Below are 6,371 nucleotides of genomic sequence, written 5' to 3'. Positions count from 1 at the left end.
GAATAGTGTGATTGACCGTCACATTATAACGTCCCCACGGCTGAAAGGGCGAGCATGTTTGGTGTGACGGGGATTCGAACCCGCGACCCTCGGATTGCGAGTCGAGCTCCCTAACCACCTGGTCATGCCGGGCCCTATTAATTTGGTAACTGTGGTTACGAAAAATTAATTTAACTCTTTATAGGTCATTCACAATTGAACGAAACTTACTGGTGAATGAAAGCATTGGTTTGGTATCTGTGGTTAAGAAAATTTAATTTTTCACATTGTTCTCTGACATTTTTCATAACTTTTTCCCAATTGACAAGTTATTTGAAAAGTTTTTTGTAACAACATAAGATTGTATTTCTTTCTTAAGTGGCCTTAAAAAAGGGGACTTCATAGTAAAGACTGTTTTCTAAGTTTCGACAAGAAAATAGAAGTTAATCAGTAAATCATTTTGATCTGAAAACTTCAAGGAAAATTCGATTTTATCCTTTAATCTTTTAAAAACATAATTTCTTTTTATTGTGAAACATAGAATAGTTTTATGTAATGAATTATTTAACTGCTTAAACGGTTATGAATCGTAAGAAATCGCCAGTTGAAAGATCAATATTTTTCTCAAAGTTTGTTTGTTTGTTTGTAATTAAGCACAAAGCTACACAATGGGCTATCTGTGTTCTGCCCACCACGGGTATCGAAACCCGGATTCTAGCGTTGGAAGTCCGCAGACATACCGATGTACCACTAGGGGGCTTTCCTCAAAGAGGCTATGAATACCTCTACATTTTAAGGTAGATAGAAAAAAACATTAATTAGTTTACAAAAATATGCTTATAATGTCTCCGTTATCTGTTGGTTTTTGTTTCCTCAGACGTTATAACACATTTGAACGATTAATTAACTAATAAGGATTATTATTAAAACTTAAGATTTGTTTGTTTGCGTCAGAATGATTGGTCCTTTTGGCTTTCATAGTGTTGTTAGGTTTTTAGGTGGTTTTATATATCACTTAGAAGCACAACTAATTTTTTTTATTTGCACAATATTGAAGCTAAATCAGCAAAATCACTGAAAGTAAATTTAGTTGAGAATTTGTTACATTTTTTTACGAAGATCATTTTAGATGACAGTTCAACTCTATTTTTTTTATTATATTAATTATTGTTAACCGCATGTCAAGTTACACAACATCCACCATTTTGTAACTCTTGGATCATGTCTACTACAACCCTTTCTATTCCCTTGGTTTCATTTTCCTTTTTTCTCTTCTTGTATGCACTTACATAATATTAACATATACGGCGTACTACTATCACAAAAAGCCCACATTTTATTGCCATATTTTCCGGGTTAGTTTAAATACATTGTTTGATATGGAATTTGACTAGTCTCTCATAAATCGTCCCATATTTGAATGGTGCATATTACTGTTGAAGTATCTGCACCCACTCATTGAAGGTGCTTTTTTTTATATATATGATGCAGCGTTCCTTTTGCTTTCCTTTCTCTTTGCTTTTCAGCATTACGAAATCGAAATCATTTTGAAACTTGAAGTATTTTATGCGCCGTTCCTTGTGGTATATTATTCTTCCTATTACAAAGGTATTCGATTACTTCGCTCTTTGATTTATAAACCCCAGCTAGCACCCACCTTCACACCGAAGAAACATTGGAATTCATTAAAATTCAAATGCTTCCAATTTTCTTTCAATACAGTTTTTCTTTGTTTGTACTTTTCTATTTTCCTCCCTAATGCTCTTCTTAAATGTATAGATAAATTGAATGTCAATGCTGCTGTATCATTTCTTCTTGCATATCTACTTAGGCCTGATGTTTCTTTGCAAAGGCAGAAGATGATCTTCTCCCAGTTGATTACCGTCGTTTCTTGCTGGAAGGAAGCTACTCCATTTATCTATTTTTTTAAAAATACTCTTCAAAATATTCCTCAAAAATCATCATAACTTTAATCATCAATCTCATTTTCAGTAACAGCTACGTTAGCTCCTCAGTAATATTTCTAGCTACAATGATTTTGGTCATGGAACGAATTGTATTCACTTCAGAATTTATAGAAGTGTGAAACTAGACAAAATGTCATACTAGAAATGTCATTATTAAACCTTATTCAGTTTGATGCAATAAGGAAGACTGTTTAGTTTGATGCAAAATGTCACCAAAGTACATCATATTCTATAATTTTATGTTTTGCCTGAAATAACTTTTAAACTAAAGAACCGACTGATATATTTGGGTGGAAACGTAATTTACGAAAATACGTAGTGGTCCACACTGACAGACCCTAGCAGTATTAAGTATACGTAGCGGTCCACACTGACAGACCCCAACAGTATTAAGTATCCGTAGGGGTCCACACTGACAGACCCCAGCAGTATTAAGTATACGTAGGGGTCCACACTGACAGACCCCAGCAGTATTAAGTATACGTAGCGGTCTACACTGACAGACCCCAACAGTATTAAGTATACGTAGGGGTCCACACTGACAGACCCCAGAAGTATTAAGTATACGTAGCGCTCCACACTGACAGACCCCAGCAGTATTAAGTATACGTAGCGGTTCACACTGACAGACCCCAGCAGTATTAAGTATGCGTTGCTGTCCACACTGACAGACCCCAGCAGTATTAAGTATACGTAGCGATCTACACTGACAGACCCCAGCAGTATTAAGTATACGTAGCGATCTACACTGACAGACCCCAGCAGTATTAAGCGTGAATTATCATAAGTACTCTTGTACTTATAGTAGGAATGGGTCGGATACACAGTACATGCAATACAAACTATTTATTTATATACACCTTTACCAACCGAACAATATATATTCAAACGTATTTGAGAGACACCCTTTGGTGATAAAAAAAACTACATACAAAATTGCAAGTTAGAGAAACACTGGAGAAAGTAGCACAGCAGATGCAAAAAAAAATCACAAAACCACAAATTTCTCAATCTCACTAATTGATTATCATTATTGAACTTACCATAGTTATAGTATAAGTGCACCAAATAGAACAATAGCACAAGGACCACGTGCTAGTCCTAGCATGAAGTAGTTATTTATATCAATTATCTACTATATCAATCCTTAGTATATGCACACATCACCCAAATGACATTATACACTATAGTGTGTGCCATCACATGTACAGCACACTTGCACACTCACAATGCGTACACGCACCATAAGTGAAGAGAATGCACACCACATACATGCCATACCAACACTGATAGCATACATACAGGATACCAACACAAGTGAATGAATGGTACATAAGATCATGTCACCTTGAATGAAAAAAAAGTCCAAGAACAAGTGGGAAAATATTGAAAAAGAAAATTGAAAGTGTAGGAATGGGAGCAACCCCTCAACAAGAGGGCGTGTCCAACATCCGGTCCGTGCCTACTTCTCTTTTCTGTGTTTATGATATTATACAGTTTATGAGTACGTACTAAAATATGTCTATGATTCTTCTACTTCTATACAGACTGTAACGAATCCATGACGTCGATACACAGAAACCTCTCAGGATTTTTTTATCTTTTAATCCACCTAAATAACTAATGTATGAAATTCTGTTGCATTCTCATACAATTGCAAAAGGAGGGGCAAGCTTTAAAGAAAAAAGATATACAAGTTATGGATCCACACGAATATCTGATTCTTCTGGTGTCGTATAAACAGATTTTACACTACATGTATTGCCTCCAATAATTCTATTTCCAGAAACCTCTAGTCATTGTGTGATAAGCATAACTAGGTTTGATAAGTTTAGTCCACCTGGCTCGTGGTATACAGGATAGAAAAAATAAACGAAGTAGGCATGGACAGGATGTTGGGCACCCCCCCTTGTGGGATCATACAGGGGAAGTTTATTACACCATGCCCATTCCTACCTTGTTTCCTCACTTTTTGTTGCACACATTCCTACATTTAATTTTTTTAAATATTTTCCCACTTGTTATAATATATAAGACCAATATATAGTGGCAGAAGTTACATTCGATTATTTGTACATAAAAAACTAAGCTATTTTCACGCCCAAATAAATAACAAATATCTTCCATTATTTCATACGATGTTTCTCGATTAATAATTTCTACAGAAAATAATACAGATTTTCATTAACAACGAAGTGTGCACAGTTTAATTAAGTTTATAGCATACCACGAAGGCAAAACTTTTAAATGAGCAAAATTTTCCAATTAAATAAGTGTAGAATGTCTGGTCTAAACATTATATATATATATATATGTATATGTACTAAAACATGAACACAAAGAAGATAAACAGTTATAAACTGTCTTTCTAATGAAAGTTTATGAAATTGTACGTATAGAAATATATCACCCAGATTATCACTCCTTAATTCACTTGAATCTCTGTTAGTTCGTTAAATATCGTAAACCTAGTTGGATTAGTTACCATAAATCCAACTGGAATGATGAAAATTAATATAATTGCTTCTTATATGTTTTCTTTTTAATTAACTAAATGTGAATTTAGTTGTTTAAATTTAAAGTATAAAGTCATTTCATATGTCCGCATATTTTGTTTATAATCTAAGTGTCTATGTTAAAATGTGCATGATAGAGAGATATGCTTTTAGGTTCACTGAAAAATTTAACTTTTGAGTGTGTATCAAATAAACAAAAATGGGTTTTCTCTCGACCTCTTGGTGTACAATAAGAAGAATTTAGCAATGTGTTATTATAAAAACGTCATCTTACGGTTAACGTCTCGGACTTTCTAAATCTTTCATGACCATAAACTTAATTGAAAGGGTTTAATATGGTTAAAGAAAGGGTATATGGAATATGCTTATGATTCTGTAAAATGGCGAATGTCTAGAGTGTTTACCACTAAACTGTTGAACTGTTCTTATATCAAAGTATATTCTAACTAAAGCGTGTTATACTTCATGTCTACCATACGGTCGACTTATTTCACTAATCAACTTAATATGAAATATCAGTAACATATTAAACCTGCCGCATGTTATATATCTTTGTTTAACTTAAGTATAACACATGTTTTAGTAAACAAAATAAAATGAAATACATCCAGTTAACATGTAATTACAAATTACGTCGGACATGCAACTATAGCTGAAGAAAATGAAATGTGGCTCAGAGCCAGATATACAAGTATGAATATTAAATACCCGGTTGATGTTTTCTTAAATTCAATTGCCTGAAGTCTTAGAGAAAAGATGTTTTAAAATCAATACCATGACTTGTTTAATCTACATTTTTGCCATTAATTAAGAAGTTAAGTAATTAATTTTAATGTCTGCAAGAGCACTGGTTTAATTAAATGAACGGTATATTCATATATATGTATATATACTTTTTATAAATTCTTATTTGATTATCGAAGCAACTTGTTTAACTTAAGCTGTATCTTACATATGTTGGTATGATCAGCAAGACGCAATGATTAAAATAATATAAATGTATTTATACTTGTAATCAAACATCTCACTCAAACTTATGTTTTATTTGTGAAGTTGTAAGTAATTCAGCCGGTAGGCCAGCGGTAAGTCTGTAGATTTACAATGCTAAACTCAGGGGGTCGGTTCCCCTTGGTGACCATAGTCCGATATGGCTTTGCTATAAAACACACGTAAGTTGATAAGTAATCTGACAACCAGTCATCCTAAACAATTGTATACACAATATATTATATACACTTTATTCAGTATATGACATATGAATAACCAATTGACAGCTCAGAATGTCCCCTTAATGGTTTTCTCAGCCATTATAAAATGTTGGGAGGCCCTCCCATTCTTCCGAACCATTATTTGAAACAAGTGGGTTGTGTGTACTTTGTCTACTCCAAATTTCATATTTTTCAGACCAAAATACAGCTTTGTTTGGAATTTCGCGCAAAGCTAAATGAGAGCTATCTGCACTAACCATTCCTAATTTTACATTGCAATACTAGAGGTAAGGAAGCTTTTCATTACCACCCACTCTTGGGATACTCTTTTACCAATAAATAGCGGAATTGACCATCACATTATAACGCCCCCCCCCACGGCTGAAAGGGCAAGCATGTTTGGTGGGACAGGGATTCGAACCCGCGACCTTCAAATTGGGAGTCGAGCATCCTAGCCATCTGGCCGAAATACAGCTTAGTTACTAAGCTTGATAAATTATAGTGGGATTCTACGGTATCCATATATAAATTTATGATATTTTGGTTATTCAACTGTATATATAAGAATATTTCATTTCATATCCTCCACGTGCAAAATTACAAAAAGCTTAGCAATCTACATCAAGAAGCAACTGAGTACAAAGGTCGAAACTAGAAGAGATAATTGTTTGCTTCTATGTTTTAAGAAAATTAAGTTTCAT

This window comes from Limulus polyphemus, unplaced genomic scaffold (assembly GCF_000517525.1).
Source record: "Limulus polyphemus unplaced genomic scaffold, Limulus_polyphemus-2.1.2 Scaffold828, whole genome shotgun sequence".
NCBI lineage: Eukaryota > Metazoa > Arthropoda > Merostomata > Xiphosura > Limulidae > Limulus > Limulus polyphemus.
Note: the sequence above shows the minus strand (reverse complement) of the source record.